Raw genomic sequence first — 24,410 nt, forward strand, 5'->3', positions numbered from 1 at the left:
CCTTACCTCTAAGCTGCAAGTGGGTGTGTGATAATGCTCACATGAAAAGAAAGAAGTGTTCACAAAATTATAAGTCCCCATATTTTTTAGAATGGAACAAGGCAGGACACTTGAGCAGAGCACACTTCAGAGCTTGTCTGGAACAAAGTTACAGTGGTTTTCAACAATATCAGTAGCTTCTGTGACCAAGTCCCTTTCATGTCATCCAAATAGTCTGTTGCTTCAGAGGGCTTGATGAATTAAACAAACAAATAGTTCCTTCTGTTCACACAGTTTATAGGGTGGCTTTGTTTCACTCGTGATCCCCCTCTTCCAGGCTCTTATCCCTTTCTCACAATTCCTTCAAACAAAAAGTTCTTTCTCAAACATTCCCATAGGGTGATTTGTTTTTCACCTGGGAGCCCCCTGTCAGGCTTTCTCTTAAGCCCTCAGTCAGGCTTTCTCTCAAACCCCCAGTCAGTCTTTTCCCTGAGCCTCCAGTCAGGCTTCCCGCAGTTCTATCATCACAATGTTCTCAAATGGGTTACTGATTATTCTACTTCACAGGCATCCTTCACTCAGGTTCACATTCGCCTCTACAATGTGTCAAAGACTTTTGACTGTACAAGGGGTTTGACTTGACCCTTGTATGACCACTTTGACAGCGCAGGCCGGCCTCCTCTGGGGCCCACAAGATTAGGCTTCCTCAGTCGGCTCAGACAAACAACCCACTATGGGCATCCCTCCGTTGGGATCACACTGGCCACAGTTCCCAATGTTACAATCGCTTAAGAAGCAGGGCTCACTTCCCTTAGCTTTCTCTCTGCATTCTTCCACCGGGTTTTCACTTGCCACAATTCACAATATCATTGAAAAGCAGGGTTCCCTTCCCCTAGCTTTCTCTCAGCATCCATTTGTTAGGTTAACAATTGCCACAGTTCACAATCTCCCCGACTCACTGACTATGTTGACTTTACTGGACCAGCTTTCTAGAAGGAGCCAAGGTTTTCGGTGAGGCATTGGCCTTCTTCCTGTGGATTTAGGGTCTGCCTCTAATGGGCATGGACCCCAGGTCCCCCTCTTGCAGGTTCAGACCTTCTCTCTTTCAGGGTCTCCCTCTTTTGGGTGTGAACCCAATATCCCCTATTTCAGGCTCAGACCTTCTTGCCTTGCTTTAAGGGTCTCCCTCTTCCAGGCGTGGACCCCAAGTACCACTCTTCCGGGCTTAGACCTACTTGCCTTGCTTTAAGGGTCTCCCTCTTCTGGGCGCGGCCCCTTCTCAAGGCTCAAGAAACAGGGCCTCCCTCTTCTGGGCTTAGACACGTTTAATACAAATGTTAAAATAAAATGTAATTTACACTTCAAGTCTCAGAGTGCACCCTGCTTTCCAATGGGACTTGTTGTGAGGTCAGGGTCTTGCACGCCTGCCCCTCAAGGGCCTGAGTGTTTGAGTCTAACTCAGGGGAGCATCTCTGGCTAGGGCACAACCAGGAAGTCCCAATTTCCTCTGAGTTGGCCTTCTGGAGGCATAGGCTCCCCAACACTCTGCAGCCTCTCTGGTGCTCACCGGCGCAGGGTTTTGGCCTTCCTAAGGGCCTCCAAGACTTACAGAGTTCTTCCAGCTATGGCTCCTTCCTTCTGACTTCTCTGCTCCCTCCAGCATCCACAGCTCACCTTGTTGTGAAGGGAGGTCTGACTTTGCCTGGCCTTATTAGTGGGACAGTCGGATCTAGAAAGGGGAGAGTCTGCCTTCTGTGTCCGCGGTTCTCAGTTGGTCATCCTATCCTCCCAATCGCGCTCATCCTCATCCCAGTGGTTCTAAGGAAAAACAGTGTGGAGGGATTACGGGAGTTGTAGTTTTTCCGAACAATACGGAAAAAAACATGTGGGTTTTGTCAGGATGAAGGGGGTAGCTGCAGTGTTGTGTGCAAATGGGTTGTTGATAATTGTATCCCATAATGACAGAGTGGACGTCGGGTGGGGATGTACTGGAACTGGGGAACTACTGTGTCTCGCCCAAGGGAGTTCCTCCGCCAGTCAACAGGGTCCCCTTCCCAAGTGATCCTCCCTCTCTTGTCCACCCCCAGGGTTGGGATCCAAAAGCAATGGCCCATCCCTGGCCACCTGACTCAGGGGTCCCTGGGAATGGCATTGGAGAAATGCCTCAGGTTTCTTGCAACACTATCTTAGGCCTGAATCCAGATAATTGTATATGTGTAAACATAGATTTGTGTCAAATAAAATGCATTTTTGTTACGTAAATGTTCAAAAGAAAATTATACAATAATTCACAAATATTTGTTGTACAAGAAAATAAATTTAATATGACAAAAGACCCACACTTTTTGAGAGTTTCTCTCATCATCAGGGGGGAATTTCAATAAGGTTAACTAGAAATGAAACAGATTCATCAGGAAGTGTTCATGTCTCATTGTCAAGCCTCTATAATCTATTCAAAATTCAATGGTCATAAATCTAAAACATGTACCTCGTGAGTTCCAGGGTGTTCACGTGAAAAATGATGTTGACTATCCAATATCTTGATAGTGCGGATGCTGACCATAATGGAAATTAAAGAATAGTAAGAAATACTAGTATGTTGCAACAAAATATAGTATTTACAGAAATAAAACAGAAATAAAAATATCCATCCTTACTCCATGAGGAAACTAGTGGCTATAACATAAATGTGCTGGATTTTGTTATAGGGTCCAGTACCAAGCATTGTTTCTATCAAAAATCCCCTCTTATGCTTGTACTCACCCTGCTTTACAATCAGGAATAGAAAAGTAATTTTTCTGTGGCGTGACACTTCCATATATAGGAAAGGCAGCTCAAAACAGCTGCAAAATGGCTGCCATTTATAAAGACATGTAGATATGCCATGATGATATCATCGCTTTTGGCAGCGATGACGTCATGATAGTAAACAACCACTTGTACCTGGCATAACGCACGTGTGTGCAATATTTGCTACTGTTCCTATTGAATTCGAAAAATTGGGTTTCTTGTGCAAAACTACTTATTTCTGAAGAAGAATTGGTTAAAAACCTGTGTATCAGAATAAAGGAGGTAACCATGCTGTGAGTAATCTAAAACTGAGTGTGTGACAAATGTTATATCCCCCTGATCTACAACTGGAAATTGGAGGAACCAGATTTGTTCATTGCCCGTCCCTATGAGCAATGTTATCACCTGCTGAACATGATATCTACCAATTGTATATGATCATCTTCTCCCTACCCAAAAAACGAATTTTGTAAATATACATAAGCTCATTGTTTTATAGTCTACCAGTATACGACATGCAGTTGTGCAGTGCAATCTATTTTGATTCATCTCAAGTTATAATAAGAGAGAGTCTAATGTTTCCCTTTCCATTGGTTTGCATTACATGGATGTTGGTAGTTCACGCCACCAGCTGTGGCGTATTATTTAAAAATCCAATTAAGTAAATAGTCTAAACCACATATGATACACACTTCCTCATTTTCGTTACCTTACTCATGAGAATGTACAGTCTAACCCATGTTCAACCTTGAATTATAATCTAACAATCTGACAGTACCCACACTTGGGATATATGTTCTGGATGTTAATGGCTTATGACACTCAACCAGGTGTGATATCACATTCGGAATTCTTCTTAGTCTATGGAGCAAATCTCAATTCACATCGTTCTTATTACTTCACTCATTAAAGTGTACAGACAAACCAATCGTGTAACTAAAACATAATATTACTCTTAAAATAAGTAACACATTTTCAAGCTAGAATCCGAATATTACCCATTTTATTGTGTATGTATGGGTGCGGTTAGCAAACTAATTGGAGGAGACAATACTCCTCTCTGGTCTGCAGGTTACAGAGTGGAAAGCTCCAGTTGTTCATCTTTGCAACCACCAGTATTGTGGAGTTTTAAAATCGGGATTATTAGAAAAGATAAAGAGCATCATGATGTACCTTAGACTATGTGATCTTGAAGGTACCACTGTTAACACTCCCTTGATTTATTTTTGTCAGAGATATATGGGCACTGGACCAAGGTCTCACAAGAAGGGACCCAAATAAAAGTCTTCATTCATCCCCAGTGGTGCAATTGCGCCCAAGTAGTGAGTCCAAAATAATTCCTGTTGTGCCCATTTTTTATTGATGTCCCCACCCCTGGGAAGGGGTGTATAATTTCCAGGATTACACACCTCATGTGGGTGACTGTGTTTCTTCTGCGTTTATGCTTGAATCAGTGTGTCCCTGAAGTCTTTTCCTCTTTTATAAGCTATCATTGGTAGGTCGTTGAACAGTCTATGAAGCATGGGTTTTAGTTTAACCAGATTCCAATTGTTTTTTATAATCCTAGACACTTGATAACTCTGTGCCCGAATATTTCAGAGTATGTATCAACCTGGCGCTTTCTCTTTTGGGACCTAGTTTTAATAGATCTGTTCTTCTATGTGTCTCTGCTTGTGCCACAGTTGTATCCATTATGTCTGGCAGGTATCCCCAATTACGGAACCTTTCTGACATCAGGATATACTCTTTCTGCAGTGTCTCAGTACTGGACACTATCCTTTTGAGTCTCAAAAACTGACTATATGGTAGGCTTTGATTCAGATGCGAGGGGTGAAAGCTGCTGTAGTGCAAAGTATTGTTTATATCTGTTGGCTGATCGTGAGGGTCCCTTCTGCATATGTAACCAACACATCTAAGAAGTGTAGACTTGGCTCCCCTACCTCCAAGATGAATTTGATTTGTTCATGGCACTGGTTAAGGTATTCAAGAAAGTGGTCTAGCTCCAACTGTTTTCCTTTCCAAATGGCAAAAACATTGTCAATGTATCTTCTCCAAAACAATATTTTAAAGCACCAGGGATTTGTGTTTAATATGTTGGTTTTCTCAAAATGGAACAAGAAGATGTTCCCATATCAGGGTGCTACCAATGAACCCATTGATGTTCCTGAGATTTGTACATACAATCTGCCCTCATATCTGAAGTAGTTGTTGTACAAAATCAGATTTATCAACTCGATTGTGAAGATCTTATAAATGTGCATATCCTCATGTTGTAGCAGAAACCATTCCATTGCCTCTCTACCTCCCCATGTGAGATAGAGGTGTAGAGGCTATTGACATCCAATGAGAAGAAGATAGGTTTACTGTTTATAAATTGTAATCCAACTGGTGGTTCCAAAAAGTGTAAAGTATCTTTGAGGTATGTAGTGTACGAGTGGTTGTACACCATTGCTTAGAACTTCATGATGCATACATTTCATACTTAGCGTACAATTTAATATGTCCAATTGTAAAAGGCTAAGTATGAGACTTGTGGGAATCCAAACAATAATATCATTGTAGCATAATTGTTAATTGCTGCATTCCAAACTCCTGCAGGTCAGAGTTCTCGAAGGCAGTGTTCAGCACAAATGTGTTTTTATTTCATGTTTTCAGTTTTAGAATGTTCCATTCGTTTTTATAATGTTGCAGTAAATAAATGAGTTTCATGTTTAATACATGTACAATTCTGCAACAACAGTGTAATAGATGTCCCATCCTGTTTTATAATGTTGCAGTAAATAAATGTTTTTCACGTTCAATCCATATTACAAAATGCAAAGCGCCTGCAGGTACATGCCAATTGCGACCTCTCGCCCCAAAACATCCTTGTTCTGAGAGGTCCCTGCATCAACTTGCTGCGTTTAACTGGGGCTCCCAAACGGGACCTACCGTGAAACGATCATGCCATAATGGCGTGCACCTAACTGACTGTACCGAAATGTCCTGTCCCGTGCCCCAAGCCCGTTGTTTTCAGGCCGGTCTCCTGGTAACTGTTGTGATACATCACACAACCCCAACTAAACACATTTAAGCAGCACATAAAAGGGGAAAAATGACCGGCTACAAGAATAACATATGCCCATGTAATTTCTGCACCCATAGCGAAAATCAAAAGCTGGCACCCAGCATTGCAGAAGCAGAAATAAGGCTAAAAGTCGAGAAAGTGGTACCACAGATGGAAAAGATTCTCTGCAAACTGTGTTATGCCGTTACTAAAGTTCTACACTGCAAAAATAATTCCAGTGATATTATATGGTCTGGAGGCCAAACCGACTCGCTGGGATATAGACTGGCAAAAAGTGGAAGGCCAGTTATGGAAAAGATCATTAGGCCTACCCAACTGCCTTCCCGTGTCTGTTCTAAGATTTGAACTCGGACTAAAAGCACTCCAGCAACAAGTGGATTGGCGATTGATTACACTGTATAGGCTGATAGCAACCGCTCAAAAAAACTTGTTTTATGAGGACATAAAAACGCAGCTGCAAATGAACAGGTCTAAGTTACTTCATCAGCTGGAAGTTAGAGCTGTGAGAAGTCTGACAGAGGCAGACTCATCGATTGAAGCTTTGAAAATTAATCCTTTGAAAGCAAAGAAAGAAATTGAAATAATGGATTGGATCAGGACAGGATTGGAAATGCGGTGCACATAACCACAAAATAGTTTTCTAACTATGGAAAAAAATCTGGGAGAGATACCGAAATATTTACAAAAGCATCCAAGCTGGGAGTCACAAAATATATTCTTCAGTGCGCGCCTAAATATAATCCGTAGAGGAGAAATTTTTAATATTAGAGGACAAAATCATAATGCCATCATTCTGTGCATTTGTGTGCAGATCCTAAAATGCTAAACTTGGAGCATTTACTTCGAGACTGTGAAGGTACTTGGGACACCAGTATAATGTATTTTTTTAGATTTGTAGATAAAATAGAATATCTACTATCAGAAAATTTTTGGAACCTTTTGATATCGGGATATAGCACTGCCGTAACAATTGCGGTAGGTCAAGTATTATCAAAGATCGGTCTGTCCTCTACGGAAACCTGGAAGAAAGAGGATGCTAGCCTCAAAGATATACAGTAGTAGAGTGGGGGGTAGTGCTTGATGGTCCTCATGGTCCTCAGGTTCCTTCATGTTTTGGTGATTCTGTAATGATTTTGTCTTCAGTAGAACTTTTTATCAAAGCTGCTGAAAAATGACTGTTCTATTTTTATACGTTATATTTTAAGGTTTGGTGTAAAGTTTTTCTTTCTTTTTTGTAAAGGTCAAATTTGATCAAAAACAATTTTAAAAAAAGCTGGCACCCATGAATATACACACAGTACTGCTTAGCTTCAGAGTGAGTAAGAGGACGGCCCCCTCAAGCTATGTTTCTAAGTAGTCTTGTAACATTGCCTCACTTATAAGGCACCATAGCCTGAGGGGGCTGGCCTCTTACTCATTTAAAGATAAGCAGGGTGGGTCCTGGTTACTGCATGGATAGGAGACCCGGGTCACCAGTGATTTTTCACCCTTGATGTCCCTCTAGCTGTAAAAAAACAATGGGCCTCATTATAACCCAGGCGGGACGGGGTTAACGGCGCAGTCAACCCCGTCCCACCTGATTACGAAGTCCCCTCGCGGGACCCGGTCTGCACGTCTGGTTCCACAGGACGTGCAGACCGGGTCCCGCGAGGGGAGGAGGGAGCAAACAACGGGCAGCTCGTAATCGGCCCGTTGTTTGCTCCCTCGCCCATTCCCATTCAGCCCTACGGGGGCTGAAATGGGAATGGGGAAGGTCCGGGTTCCAAGAAGGAGGAATTACCGGGCCCTCAAACTCGGAATGGCCTGGTAATTCCTCATTCTGGGAACCCAGACGCGATTTCGGCGGCTGCCAATAGCAGCATGGCTACCACCAACGTCGTAATGAGGCCCAATGTGTTTTTATTGTGTATAAAAGATTGCAGGCTTTGAGAACTCCCAATGTTTTTAGTTAATGCCCTGTGCGTTTAAAATATTTGCCGAGGATCACACACTTTGTTTAAGCAGCGTGGTACAAGTGCCTTGTTTTATGGCCGGTCTCTTGGTGACTGTTGTCATACATCGCACAACCCCAACTAACCACATTTAAGCAGCATGTAAAAGGGAAAGAAATTACCAACTGTAAAAATTGCATATACCCAGGTACCTTTGCCCCCGCAGCAAAAATCAAAAGCTGGCACCCATGAATATATGCACGGTAAGTGAATATATATCTTAAAGTGAAATATACAAATGTAGTTCAAAACACCTATTCCTTAGATGAAAGTTTGCAAGACAAAATAGCATTAGATTGGACTTTTAAAAAAAAGTAATGAACGCCAGAAAAATAACCTGAAAGAGGAAATGTTCCAATAAAAATGCTAGCAAAGTATAAAAGCTGCTCACCTTTTAAACCCAGCAATCTGTCGTGAAATATTCCCTGGAAAAATAAATCCCAATATGAAACAAGTGCCTGTGGCCTTGTGGGTAGGTGTCTGCACTGGCAACATGAAAACCTGAGTAAAATCCTGGTAGCCAAATACTTGAGCAAGCTTACCAACTTCAAAAAAAAAACAAGGGTTTGCCTCCGACCTCTGAAAAAGTTACGCTGTCCACCCACATGTGTCCATTACTGGTGCAATGAAAAGTAGCCGCAATCAGGGTTAAATAACTGCACCCGTGTCTAGGATTGCAAGCTCTATTGCCACATTGTGGGCAAATACTCATGACTTACTTTCCCTCATATCATTTCCCCTCTTCACCCCCATGTCTAGCCTTCAAAAATACTCTGCTTAATAAAGCTAACTTGAAACGTACACATACCATAGTGTCACTCAAATATATAAATCCTTATGGAACTTTGTTAGGCAAAAAGTGTACAATTGTGGCATTATTACCCCCATGTTGACTGTGAAACTACCACTACAAGAATGCTATTCTGCAAAAGGCAAAAAATGGTCTCTGGGTGCAAAACGTTCAGGGTGTGACAGCAGCATGGTTTAAAAAAATGTGGATCCCGTGTTTTATAAGATATTTAAATCTCAGAAAACACATGGCATTCGGGACTGTGGTCTGTCTCCCATCCATACAGTAACACGGGACCGACCATGATTAGTTTAAAAGTGAGGAAGGATCCAGCACCCTTAGGCCATGTTTCTCTAAGTGGTATTGTAAGGTGGGCTCATTTATTAGTCAACAAGGCCTTAGGGTGCTGACCCCTTCCTTGCTTTGAAGCTAAGAAGGGTTTGTCTCAGTCACTCGTGGGCTGGGAAACCTGCTGTTTCTGTAAAGATATCTATTTTATTCATGTATTATTGACTGGGAGACTACAGCGACCAGAATGCAATTCAGCAAAAGGCAAATAATGGTCTCTGACTGCAAAGCATTTAAGGTTTAAAAAAAGAAAAATGGGATGCCCATTCGAAAACCCATCCATGCAGTAACCAGGACTGACCCTGCTTAGCTTCATAGCAAGGAAAGGGTCAGCCTGTTTCTCTAAGTGGTCTTATAAATTTGGTTCATTTATCAGACAACATGGCCTGAGGAGGCTGGCCCCCTCCTCACTCTGATGCTAAGCAGGGTTGGTCCTGGTAACTGCATAGATGGGGAACCTGGATGGCAATCATGTCACTGGCCATGATTTTTCACCCCTGACGTCACTATAGCTGTAAAAATATCTTTGGGAAAAAAAACAAAAAGAAATCTGTAAACGCGGGTTCTGAACTACACATACATTCGGCTCGAATATAGCTGTAAATATTGTCAAAATGGCCAAAAAACAATGCTTTCCTGCCCCCTACACCCTCACCAAGTGCCCCCCTCACAGCCCAGATGGCCTCCTCACCTGTCCTGCCCGCTCCCTTTCCCCCTACAACACATTATGTTTCTGTGACGCAGTTTGCTTTGAGATGTTGGCTATTTGAGGCAATAGCTGAGGCTACACAAAGCTTTGTGTTGCATACTCAGTCCCTAGACCCCCTCCAACTCCCAAATTGAACTTGGTACCCTCTACCCACCCCCACCTCTAACCTGATGCCATTTGCATGTTTCTGACCTGTGTTTCTTTTTATCCCTCACATCGAGGGAAAAAACAAGATGGTGGTCATTTAATTTCTAAAAACCCTGGTTTTGGGTAAATCCCCGTGATATCTCTATCTATTTTTTTGGGAAGAGGGAACCCCCTCTTCTGTCAAATATGTACAAAAATACTGCAGAAAATAACCCCAAACCATGCATGGATCGCGAGTTAAGGCTTCGTACACAGCTTGTATTGGACCTGGTCCAAATCCGTCCAGCGGTTTGGCTGTGCACTTTGGCAAAAATGTACCTTGTTTGTCTACGGGAAAATGAATGGGAAGTAGGCCATGCTTAATAACTTTTTTATTTTTTAACAAATCTTTACAAAACTGTGCAATCTGGGTTGTGTGCGGAGCTGCAGGATTTGAATCACTTTTGAAATTTCGGTCAAAACCACAACTCAAATGAAAAGTTATTAACAATAGAATTTTGAAGGGTTCCTATTGGAGTCGGACTCATGTTAACTATAGGGCGGCTATCGCCAGTGGGCCCAAAAAACATGCATAGCGGTCACGGCCAACGGCTGTGCCGCCTAATGGTTACAAAAGAAACATATTGCGGGAACATGTACAGTGGATACGGCTGAAGGCTAGTGGTCTGGTTGTGTTTTAAATATGCATTCAGCACATCCAGTGGCCACCTAGTGGGTCCAAAAGAAAAAAACATATTATGGGGAACATGTACAGTGGACACGGCCGAAGGCCATGGCTAGTGGCCTGATCATGTTTTCAAATATACCATGGGCACAGCCAAAGGCCGTGCTCACTGGCCAGGGCCGACGGCCCTGTTTAGTGGGCCCAGAAAACATGTATAGTGGTGACGGCCTAAAGCTGTGCCACCTAGTGGGTCCAAAAGAAACATATCAGGGGAACAAGTACAGTGTACATGACAGAAGGCTAGTGCCCTTGTTGTGTTTTAAAATATACAGTGGGCATGGCCTGGGCCGAAGTCCCTGGCTAGTCGGCCTGAAAGGCTGTGACCAATAAACCTAGTGGATACAAAAGAAACATACTGGGGGACATGTACAGTGGACATGGCCGAGGTCATGGCTAGTGTCTTGGTAGTGTTTTAAAATATAGAGCGGACAGTGGCCAAAGTGGTGCTCACTGGTCAGGGACTGAAAGTCATGTTTAGTGGTCACGTCTGAAGGCTGAAGGCCATAGCCAGCTAGTGTTTCCAAAAGAAGAAGCATATTGGGGCAACATGTACAGTGGACACAGGCCAGTTTCCATTTAATGCTCCTACTCCCTTTAATCTTGCACCGGGTGGTGGGATTTGACTCCTGGGAGCCGTGGGCCTCCTCTATCTCTCACTGCTTCATATGTATAATTCAGATATCATCTTTTACCAAACTACCACAAGTGAATGCTTCACGAGTAGTGATTTGATATAGGTGCTGCTGACTATTTCTCACAATGTACTCATTGTTATGAACTATTCTAAAATGCTAAAATCACATATGTAAAACATAACAGTGGTCTAAATAACTAGAGTGATCTTATGTCTGATGTCATCAGTTAAATAATCATTGTTGTCATATATGACGTTATTAGTGATGGCACCAGTGATGTCATCAGTGAAGTCATACATGATGATATTAGTGTTGTAACCACAATATGACAACAATGATAGTAACACAGTTGACCTTCCTCATAACATCACCAATGACATCACTAATTACATCATCTATGGCATCACTGATTCCATTACAACACTAACCAGCCAAGGGGAGTGGCAACAACGTTTGGCCATGCTAACTGTATATTTTATCAGAGTCAGGGGTCACTGTAAACTGTGATGTCATCATTGTGGTCATAGGCTGCGCAACAGGGGGCGCGAAGTTATGGTGGCTTTAGATGAATTTCACGGGTTTCCTTGCATTAAGTTCTCACATTAACATCCCTGCAACCAATGTTTGTTCCTTGATTTTCATAGTCTTTTTTTTTTACAATGTACTGATCATCTTACTTTCCTGCAACTAAAGTTTTGTCGTTGATATATATTTGTATATACCACCCCCACACATGGCTCTAACTTTCTTTCAACAATGCTCAGAGTGCCATGCTCAACTTTGTCTCTCTTCACCTGGGTTGCACTGACAATGCAGCCCCGGATGTAGGCCAGCTTTCTGTTCTCTGAACACCGATCGGGGATCCACATGGATAGGTGGCCTGACTCCTCCTTTAATTGAAGGTGCATACTCCAGGAGGAGTCCTCAGCATCGCCATCCTCTGATTACAGATGTCCTCAGAACTAGAGCACCACTTTGGTAGGAAGCAACTTGGCACAGGCACCTGATTCCCTTAAATCGCCCCTATATTTTGGTGGACACATGTTTAAATATGCAGCCCAGAGCTGCACCATTATGCACTGTCCCCAGAAGGGTGACAACATTCTGACAGGATCTTGTCAGGACAAAACGGTGTCCCCGAGCTCCGATACATAAAATGTCAGCCATTTTCTGACCAATCAGTTAAGACAGTTATTAGGAACATGGTGGTTTTATTTTTATTTGAAATGATTGGGGTACTTGGGCATATGATTTTAAGTCCTGTCATATGTTGTGAGTATTGGTCATATCATCACAAAACTTGGCAAACTATGTGAGTACCTTGACAATCAAAGCAATACCTGTGCGTATGCCTCAAGAACATAATAGCAATAACTAGCAAATGGTGGGAATACTCTGAGCTATGTTGACGAAACATGGTGTAAATACCTACCCTTATTTGCTACTGATCACAGTACTTGTGCAAGACAAGGCAAGGCACAATACTATTTTCAGCCTACTAAAGGCGCGATCAGGCTGCTCTTGAACCTCAAAACAAAATGCCTCCAATATGTGCTTGAGTAGTTAGAAGACCTCCAATGCCCTCTCATTCCTTCCCCGGGTTTTCACTTACCCTTTCGCTAGTAATGCTCAATTTATCTTTTAAAGTGACCTAGGGAGTGAGAGAGTTGGTGAAAAATATCTTTAGACAGAGGGAGTAAAAGAGACAGAGAGAAGGATAGAAACATAGAAAATGTAAGCTGTTTAAAAAACAAACTGGGAAGGCATGTGGAAATGGTGGGGATGAGAAGTAAAAGAGTGAATGAGGACACAGGAACCCTGTATCCCTGTTCTGTTTCCCTGGGCATGAGTAAGATCATTGGAACCAAAATTAGCGTGATGCAGACACTATGCAAGTAATATGATATAACTGGGACAGAATGCCTGCTGCAGGGGTATGCTAACCTGCGCTTTTGATTCTGTGTCTTATCTCACAAAGTGATATCTGCTAAACATGCCTCATTTTCCATTGTTCCATGCTAAAATAGTATAGTATGGATGTGTGCTCTTTCTGGACCATGTCTACTGACACACAAGAGGTTGCAATGTGATTTACCAACTTTCAAGCTACATAATAACGAGTGCAGTCCTGAAACAGCCTGCTGGAATTCAATTAATTCAAACAGTCATGGACTAAATGTAATAGTGAGGACCCATGATTCAGAAAATGCCACTGTTTATCTCCATGGCAAAGTGTTAGAAATTTGAAAACAATATACATGCTTTGATATAGTGGCCTATGAGGAGATGCATTTATAACTGCCAAAACCCATCTGATATAATTTTGTTAGCAACTGGTTTACTATGGCTAATGCAGCTACCAGAGCATTTTGTCGATCCTTTCTGGGGCTGGGGCAGCGGTAGGGGCATTCTAGTCCTGGGTGCCTATTTGTTCTCTGCTGGGAAACACTAATACCTTACCAGGATGTCAGTTTATACTGCCAGAGGTACCACGGGAACTAGGTACTTCAAAGGGGATGTCTACATAACAATGAAGAAGCCACGCTGGGTGATGCCCATGTTGAAATGTTTAAGGCTTCAATTTATCTGTGTTGAAGCATGCAGACACACTGAAAGTTTATTTAATTAAATTTAATGTATTGGGTTTTTATAATGTTCCTATATACCATGTGTTTCAAGTTGCAACAAGGCAAGGAGGGGGATAGGGATGACAAAAAACGGTCCTACTAGGCCTTGCGACATTCAGATTGTGCAAGTGTGGTAAACAAAAGTGCAGGGGAGAGGGGTGGGATAGGGATTGCTGGAGGGATGAGCGAGTGCCAGGGGAGGCTAGGTAGACAGAGCCCAGGGAGTGCAGGGGCAAGAACAGCCACATGTTAAGTGCAAGGAAAGGAGCTTAAAAGGCTGTGGGGGTGCAAGTCCAGCCAGGATAGTGCAAGGGAACAGACCCCAGAAGGGCAAGTGCAGGCGGGGGGAGGGTTAGAGGGGACCAAGTGAAGGAGCAGACTGGTAGGATGGGGGGCTGGTAAGAATCTGAAGGAACCAGTCAGTCATGAGGCAGAGGTGGAACATTGGCAGGGGAGCTGAAGAGTGGGAAGGAGGAAGAGAAAAAGGAGGGTCTTTCGGAACTTAAGGAGATCCGGCTCAAGTCTGAGAGGGGCATAGTGGCCATTCCAGAGAGAGGCACCTGCAGAGGATATCGAGCTACCCCCCCCCGACCCTGCCACTTTCTGCTTGGAGAAGCGCCTGATCTGCAGTGAGTTGGAGCTAGAAGACAGACGGGCTCGATCAGGGAGGTATTTACGGAGAGACAGCTGGATGTATGGAGAATGCCTCTGAGGAGGTGCAGCCGATATGTGGGCCTTCTTGGCAAGGTCTGTGTTGTGAAGAGAGAAGGAAAGAGAGGAGTTGAAGATGACACCAAGGTTTTTGCTTCACAGGAGGGTGAGGAAAGGGGGCCCATGGATTGTGTCCAGAGTTTAGGAGGGAGCTGCAGTCTCGATGAGAAGCATTTCAGTCTTAATGACATAAACGCAGAGATCATTAGCAGAGCACCATGCTTGAATCATAGACAGACATTCAGGAATGAGAGAGGAAGATGTAAGCGGCTTCAACCCAGTACTCCAACTAAGTCAATGCCTAGTATGGGAGGCCCAATGTAAACCCTTATCTATATATTTTTATGTCAAAAGTTCTTTTATTTCTGGATGATGTACCCTTATATAACGCCCCTCTCTTTGAATCCCCCCGGTCTCACTGAACCAAGAAGGAGGTTTGTTTTGCAAATTAAAAGATTTATTGGATGGGTTGAACAATACATATATCACACTTCTATGAATATGAACAATATCTGAATATCCCACTTATGAATATTTATGTAATGATCAGCAATGGGTAATACTACAATATCAACAATCTCTTTAATCAATTCGGAGTAGGAATAGGAAGAATAATGTAGCAGAGAATAACTTTGTATGGTTCTAGGAAATGCAATGATAGGAAAGAATGCAACACAGGAATGAAACTTGATATGACTTCAATCAAAAGAAAATATGATCACTCTTTCCCCCTGTCACTACTCACTCCCCCCAATATGGAATGAGGGCACACATGTTTCAGGAATAACCATCAACAATTGCAATTTCAATCCCGATTTCCCTCCAGCAAGCAGAGAGAAACAGGGCTGATTTTAAACAGGTCAAATGCTTTTGAATGTAATATGAAGTGATGAAAAAAATACTAAAATTGATTTTAATTCGCTAAATAGGATTCAGAACTAGTGAGAGTTGCTTTGGATTGGTTCAGGTACACACTAGCAATGATTGTAGAATGATTAGCAGATGGAAAACGAAATTCAGAAGTTGAAAGCAAGAATTAGCTGTTTTTACATATGGTGAAATCGAGCCAAATACGAAATCGCGGCAAACTTTACAGTGCACGAAAAAAGCGATTACAGCAAAAGTATCAGGAGTTGGAATGCAGTCCTTAGTTTGTTTGAAAGCTGAGGATGTTAGCTTCACAATGACATTTAAATTTCGGTTCAAAGGTTACAGAGGTTCTAGTGAAGGTCGATTTTTCTCAAAAAGGGGTCAAGATTTCAAAATGAAAGATGCGCTGTTGAACATTTGGAAAAAAGATTTCTTAACACTAGGGAGTCTATGGAGCCGCAAACTACATGGACAGCACAGCCACCTATCCAGAGGCGCCTCCAGATGGTTTCTATCTGCCTGGGACAATTGCCTTTCTCCAGAAAATATATACTAGCGCTAAGATGCTTATCACTACAATTATCACAGGATTATGTGGAGGAGAGAAAGATTTAGGAAAGACAAAAGAGATTCAATAATGCAGTATGGATAAGTTGGAATGGTTGGATTGGGTTACTTAAAACTAAGAGGTTGGTTATGGACAGTTCTACACTAAATACTTACTACTATGGCTTTGAAATGGAATGGGCCGTCAGAGATCTGGTCAAAGGTTTGGACTGGACTTCGCTCACCACCGAACAGGATTCAGGACACCTGGACTGCTCTCAGCAAGGCACTCTGGTCTGCACAGCCTCTTAGACTGGATCTGACAGGTTCTGGGTTACAGCTCTGCTGGACTGATCTTGATCTTGGGTTCTAGCAAGGGTTGTTGGCCAGAGGTAGCAAAACTGCTCAGCCAGGCTGTTGAATGTTTAGGCCCCGTGGAAGTTTAGGGGTTAAAATCAGGTTGCAAGATTTTTAAGGGTCTGCTGAAAAGGGTTCAGCTTTTTGGGTTAAGCCTCTGCTTCAGGGTTCTGGAGTCTGGTTCTGGAGTCTGGATCTCCCTTCAGAGTGCTTCGCCAGTCGGTCAGTGATGGGTGAATGTGTGTGTGTCTTTCTGGGTCCTCAACAGTCCCTATTTATCCATCTTCCAAAGGGGTGGGGAGGCTGATTACACAATGCCCAACCCTCTAAGGATCTGATAGGTCAGAGAATTCCCTATCTCCTGATTTGAGAAAGGAACAGTGTGTCATGACGTGTCATGATGTGTCATGTTTATGGCTTAGGGAGAAAACCTCCCCTTTGTCTCTGTACAGTATATCTTATTTTTCATAAAAAACATATTTACAATATCCCCAAGTTGTTAATAATACATATTTACATTACAGATTCACGAAGGTACGTTTCTGTCAAAGGGCCTCATCACGAGTTGGGCGGTAACGCCGGCGCTAATAGCGCTGGATCACGGGTTTGGCGGATTTGGAATTCCCCATTCCCCACTGAGCCCATTAGGGAATGCCCCATTCCCCATTGGGCTCAATGGGGACATTTCAGGCTCATACCGCCGGCGGATTTCCCGAAGGCGGATTTCATGCCGGCGGTATGAGCGCGAGTTTTCGGCGGATTTCCCCCCAGCTCAGAGCTGGGGAGAAATCCGCTGAAGCCCTGATTTGGCGGACCCTTAAATCCAGCGGTAACAGTGCTACCGCCGGATTTAAGGGTTACAGCCAAACTCATGATGAGGCCCAAAGTCTGATCCTCCTACGAGTTTTGGTTCACTAATGACAATTTCTCGTGCTTTTGGGCGGTTACTCAGTGTCAGTTCTGTACCAATTTTGACACATGCATGCACATACCATATGAGCATATTCCTGGGAAATTTTCATGTTCCTGACATGCTCACAATTTCTAGAATATTAACTTTTTCGTGTCGCACAGATTCCAGATTAGTTTTAAACTGTGAGCAAATTTTTCATTTTAATAACCTATAAATTCCATATTTTTATCAGTTCAGTACAATTTGTTATAAGTCTTTTTCTCAAACATACAATTACTTCAGTTTCAAATCCACATTTTTAGTCTGGCCTGCTGGAGGCTTGGCTGAGCCAGAGAGTCACATGGGCTTGTCTTCCTGGGCAGTTGGTGTCAGTCATACCCAAATTAGCATTTTCATTCAACTCAAGGGAGTCCTTTGTCTTCACTTAGAGCAACATGCCAGAGTGCTCCTCCCATTTCCTTTCACACTGCCTGTCAGATACTCAGCAGAGCACAGGGGAAAAGATTCCTTTGTTTAGGGAGAAGGTGTGGAATGTGTTTGAAGCTCAGTGTGGGAAACCTCTTGGAGTTTAGCTGAATCAGGTTACCTTATGATCAATTGTGACATTGTTCCTTGTGAAAATCAATGTGTGGCACCCTATATTGCATTTGATGGAGGTCCCTCCTTTGGCATATTTAGCTTTTGAGACACAAGTTTCACCTGTCAGATTTAGAGATCGCCAGCGTCTGACGGAGGCGAGTAACGGTATTTCACCCATTTTTGGCATATTTCTTTCCAGCAACCATCTTCAAAACTGAATTTTGTTCTGATAACATATACTTCTGCTGACATTATATTTATGTGGATTCTTGAAGTAGAATGATGTTCAGCACCCAACAAGGAGGTTGGATCATTTCGGTGGTTTGTGAACCATGATTTTTGCACATTTTGACAACCAAGGAAAACAGATTTTCACACAGCTCTTTGTTTCCTTTGAAATCATTTTGCTCTGTGGGCAGCCAAATTATGGGTTTTGGCAGTGGTCTTCTGTGTTACCACTGACATGGGCAAAAGTGGATGGTGGCCTATTTTTCAGATTTTTCCTGTGCACTTCTGGGTGATTTTAACGAGCAGAATGCTTTCCAGCGGCCATTCTGATGTTCCTCATGCAAGCAGTGCACAGGAATGTTGCAGGGCCTGGACGAGTGGTGTAAAAACATCCCACAAAGAGGAAGAGGAAGAGGAGGGAAGCTTGAAGGAGAGTTGCGTCTCATCCGCATAACACTGGAAATTAGGAGAGAAGGCAGAGATCAAGTGGGCTAGGTGAGCAAGGCAGCTGTTGAAAATCCAAGGCGAGAGAATAGAGCCCCGAGGGGCACCACAGGTGGAGAGTGAGATGGAGGAGAGATGAGGGCCCATTTGTATCTGGGAAGGTCATTCAAAGAGAATGGAGGTCAGCCAGTGCAGAACAAGGACTGTGGTGCCAAGGATATCACAGAGCCAATTCATAAGGGTGGCATGATTGACCATATCAAAGGCAGACGAAAGGTCTGGAACAGAAGACAAGTTGGAACTGAGATTAGAGAGCAAGTCTTCACGGGTGTTCAGGAGGGCCTTTTCAATGCCTCTGGCATCTCTGAAGCCAAACGAGTGGTCATGGAGACAACCAACAGATTCACTGGGAGATGGCCAGCTCATCCAAGAGTTTGCCCATGAAGGGGGTTAGTGGAGATAGCGCTGTAGTTAGCCAGGCAGGAAGGGTCAGCAGAAGGTTTTTTTGTGGAGAGGGTGTACAAGGGATTGAGGAGTGATGGGAAGGATCCAGTGACAAAGGATTGATTGCAGAAATACTCCAAGGCTGGAGCAACGGAGACAATGTTGTCCTTGATAGTTCTGGAGGAGCAGGGAGCACCTGTTAGGATGAGACTTTCATAGAGCGGACTAGAAACCTCATCAGGTGATGTCAGAGAGAAAGAGGAGAGTAGGAAAGAATGGGAGAGTGGATCAAGTGAGGCTTGAGTGGGCTAGGGCGAAGGGAGTTGTGTAGAGGAGGGAGAGGACAGGATGTCCTGAGTTTTAGTAATGAAGTGAGAGGCCATAGAAGTGCAGAGGGCCAGAGAAGGCAGAGGAGAAGTGGCGACTGCAGTAGAATTGGCGAGTTCTTTGCAGATTTTGAAAAGTTCAGCTGTGTTGTTAGTGTCTCCAGAGATGCGATCTTGGCTTTAGGCCCTCTTCTTCGAGCGAATGGAAAGTATGTATTGCCTTTGGAGTAGGACGCAGCCCAATTTATCACAGGAGGTGCTTGATGCCTTCCACTTCCACTATGTTTGAGCTGTGCAGCTATTTCATTTTCAATGTGGTTCTGCAGCTGTAGCATAGCTGTCCAGAGGCAGTCCAGTAGCTGTTGTGAGGCTGTCAAACACACAAAATATATAAATGTGAAGTCTGCATTTTAGCTAATGGACAGTGAATCACACCCTAACCACATCCATAATATGAACACCAATCATACTGCGTTGAGCCCAATGTTCTTTTTTAGAATGTATTCAAGTGTCATTACAGTTTTTCAGTGCTCCCAAATACATGGATTGCCATGACTAAGCCAACATATGTTTCAACCATAAGGTCTTAAAATTAGGAAATGCGTAGTTCATTGTAAGTTACAAGCAACAGTGATTATATCAAGGTACAGTATATCACAATCAAATTAAAAGGAAAGTCATTTGGGTAAAGATCAAAAAATCATAAAGGGGGAAGGAAGGGAAGAAAAAATTGAGAAAAACAAAACTTAGTAGAGTAAGTAAGATGTCATGGGTATATAAAATTGTTGGGACATGTCCAGATGATGTAATTGGTGAAGAACACACATAACCAGTGCCCTTCTGGCTAACTCATGAAATAAATGCCTATCTGATTCACTGTGACATTCTGGGTTGGTCATGGTGTGTGTGAGACAGCTGATACATTGGGCTCCATTAAGATTGTCCATTGGTTCAAAGATGGTCCTAGCTGTATACTGACATATTATGTCTAAAGGTTAGCTAATTATTGGTGTGCCTGTAGAGTGCATAATGTGCTCCAGATTAAAATTGATCTCCTAATTCGGTGGTGGTAGACATACAGTCGCTAAAACAACGTATATAATCCTTATTTGCATGCATCCCTACATTCGGTGTGGCTAGGATAGTGCATAATGGTGTAATACGCTCACCTAATTGGTATCTTGTTACAGTGTCAGGCATGTTTGAGCTGTCCTAAATTAGCTTCATTTGGATATTAGTTGGTGGCACAATTTGTTTAGTGCTGTAAGAGAAGGAACAGTGGCTGGTGATACACTGCATTTAAAAGTAAGTAAATCACCTAAGTAATCATTTTGCAGAATAAAATAGTATTCAGGATGTATTGGTTTTCCAATGATTGCAGCACGTTTTTAGTATCTGTAATAACGAGGGTTGAAATGTGCGGTTTGAAATGGTGAATCTTGAGTCAGTTAAGGAATTAAGCTGTCATGGACTGAAACTAGTCTGCGCTTACCTCTTGATAGACAAAAATCAGGAGGCCTTGTGTGGTGCATGCGGCCGTGTTCGATGAATCTCAGTGAAATCTGTTGTAGCAGTGTGGAATAAATATACCTGAGAAACGTCACGTCATTGACAAAAAAAATGCTAGTTGCACAATTGCACTAAAGCAAGGCCACTTAGAACTTGTCACAATAGTGGTCATGGCAACTAGAAAGGTGTCTATTGAGACATCTGATGTAGTAAAGTCAGTAGTGTACGCCAAAGTGGTAAAATAGTGTAAATAAGAAGATGGCAAAACGGCAGTTAGCCTGTTGTGTTGTAAATATATATATCCTAGCAAAGATAATTTAACATGCTGAATACAACATACGGGTCAGAAAACATTTGCTATTATTGTCACAAGTTACAAATTGATCAAATAAATTATGTCTAATAGATCATGTTTTGCAATAATTGGGATGTTGCCTTCATTTAAATGTTTATCCTCAGGTCACCAGTCTAAGAGGACGGAGGTGTGTTCTTGTATTTATAAGGCTCAATGACAATTTATGGGTCCAGCAAACATTAATGATGATGTCTGTGTCCCATAGTTTTAACGTAATGCATGGAGACAGAGTACAATTATGATTTAAAGTGTCTGTGTTACATTATTCATTAGTGCCTGACCATTTAGTACAACAATTATGGGTTTACATGAGTTTATTTGTATTATAAGGCATTGTCCATGTGTACAGAAAGATCATGGCAAGTTTTGCTTCAATTTAGACAACATGCCTAATATTTGTTGATAACAAATATGTATAGTGTGTAGACATATAATAGTATCAAAGTATGCTAAATTTAAAATGCTAAGTAAAAAATTCAGAATAGACAAATGGCATCTGATATTAATTTTACCATTTGCAGAAGTGACTGTCGCTCACTCCTGTCTAATAGTTCAATTTGTTGATCAATGTGGTGATGTTAGTGTCCGATAGTTTAACATTGTGTCTGGTGATAGAGTGGAATTATGATTATATGTGCATATGTTACATTGGTACCTGGCCAGTTTGCACAACAAATGTATGTTATCATGAACTTATCTTCATTATAAAGCATTTCTCATGTGAATAGACTATTCATTGCACATTTTGCTTAAATGTAGACAACATTCCAATATTTGTTGATATCATATATGTTTAGTATATAGTCTAGATATATCATAGTTGCAAATTGTGGTACATTTGTTGTAATTGTTGATTGCATGTTTGCTTGCATTTATACACATCGTATAGTGGTTCTTTGTTATTGTGAAAGTCTGCTGATTGGTACATTTAAGAAAAAAACATTAAGTACTAACAATATTACTAATACTTTGCATACAATTGGAAAAAAACATTGGCATATTAGAAGAAATGCAGAGGTTCATAAGAATATGTTAATGTCATGCTCTTTGTTCAAGCCAGTGAGGGTACTTTGTAATTTACAGATAAGCATAGCTTTCATTTGTCGTAGTGGTAGTTTGCAATCACCTCCTCACTTGCCACAGTTTGCTTGCTGGATACCAATACATCTGATGTTTCCTTTATCCTCCAGTTTATAGTTTTCTTGCCAGTGATTCGCTAATGGAAGTCTTGGGTCTTGGTTTCCAAGATTGGAGAAATGGTCTCTGATTTGTATCTTTAATTCACATATCGTTTTCCCAATGTAGATCTTGTTGCAGACACATACAATCCCATAGACAACACATTTTAGTCAACAATATATGCACGTATGTGTTCGTACTTGTTCTTCACCACCGTTTTTGAAAAGCTTAGTGTTCTTGGGGGCATACTTGCACATGCTGCTGCGGCCACACTTGTAGAAACCTTTGGTTGGGTTCCTCGACCACTCTTTGTATGAGCTAGTCACTTCTTCAGCGTCTTTCAGAAAAAATGGGCTGAGTTGGGTTCTTAGAGTTGGCCCTCTTGTAAAGATAAACTCTGGTTTAGGGCCTGTCACTTCCCTTAGTATTGGGTCCATATGTACGAGATGCCAGTGCTTGTTGATTACTTGGTAAAGTAGCTTGTTATCTTCAGAGAATTTGGTGATGATTCTGACATGTGGTTGCTTCACTGTTCTCGTTTTGCCGATAAGTGTAGATTGTTTGGGGTAACCTCTGTCTGTGAATCCTTTGCTTATGATATCACATTCCTTTTGATAGATTATTTCCTCACTACAGTTTATTTTGCTCTGTGAAATTCTCCTTCTGGGAGATTGTCTATTGTAGATTTTCTATGAGAACTGGTGGCATAAAGCATGGAGTTTACTTCAGTGGGCTTTCTAAAATGTATAGTGTGTAGTTTCTCTTGTTTAACATATATGTAGAGGTCTTATAAGTCTGTATATGGTCTGTGGATATGCCCGATCAGTTGTTCTAAGCCAAAAGTATTTCTGTTCTAAATGTTTACAAAGTCTTTGTATCGTTCCGCTCTACCTTGCCGAATCAGTATGACATCATCGATAAATCTGCACCAGGTGATGAAATTTGAGGTGAATTCATTGTTTGTTAGGGAAAAAGATTTTTTGAATTGCCCAATGAAAAGGTCGGCTACGGAGGGGGGCATATTTGGCACCCATGGCAACGCTCTTGGTTTGCAAACAGTATCCTTTGTTGAAGAGAAAGCTATTGTGTGTAAGTGTAAAATTCAAGAAATCCTTAATCATTTATATATGTTCCAAATATGAGGGCGACCTATATTTGTAGGTATTGTCGATAGTCTTGATTGCTAGGATATGTTCAATTGAAGTGTAAAGAGGCTTAACATCTAGTATTGCTAGTCGATAGTTCAGCTGCCATATAATCTCTTTGAGACTTTGTAATATATGAGTAGTGTCCCTGATGTATGATAGGATATTTCCTCTTGTACACCTAAATACGCAGTGGCCAAATCTAGCAATTTTCGATCACTCCTACACCTCAGCATGTAAGACAATTGGTTGCCCTAATATTGTCTATTCCCACATCCATAATATTCAATTTAACAACATCTTAGTGTGAGCCCAAAAACATCATTCTTCATGGGTAATACTGCATTTTTGCAGAATCTTTACTGTCAACCTATACAACAACTTACTCACAGCCTTCCATACATCTTATAGCACAGCTAAACCTAAAGCTTCATCACAGCTTTCCAAGAAGCCTCTACTACAGCTTAGTGACAGAGTATTTCACAGTCCTTGTCTTTAACGGAAACCTACAGTCTTTGTTCTAATTGCTTCAGTGTGAACCAGTGACTCAGTAGGAATGAAAGGCTTCCAAGCTTTGATGCTTATAAGAACAAGTTTATCAGACTGTGTACCCTTTAGTAGTTAGTACACTTAAAGTGGATCTGGAAGCCCAACTAAAAAATCCCCAGTAGCCCCCTAGATTGAATAGCATAGGGTCTACCATGTAACAAAATGCTTAGTTGGAAATACAAGCATTTTGAAGGAGGAAGTTTAGTTTAAATGGCATCATTTAAAATGTGTTTATGTTTTTAAAGTGCTCCTGTTTACACACAAACACACTGTTATCCAGTGTGTTGTTTAATGTAATGCAGATAACTACTTTGGTAACTCATATTTGTTTTAAGTTGTCTGCCAACAGTGAAGGGTATATCCCATGTTTAGCTCAACTCTTCTACTAAAATCTGCCTATTTACAGTAGTGTATTGCTGCAATGTAGGTTACTGCTTTACAGAGAAGA

Source organism: Ambystoma mexicanum, chromosome 9 (genome assembly GCF_040938575.1).
Source record: "Ambystoma mexicanum isolate Mex_15411 chromosome 9, UKY_AmexF1_1, whole genome shotgun sequence".
Taxonomy (NCBI): Eukaryota; Metazoa; Chordata; class Amphibia; order Caudata; family Ambystomatidae; genus Ambystoma; species Ambystoma mexicanum.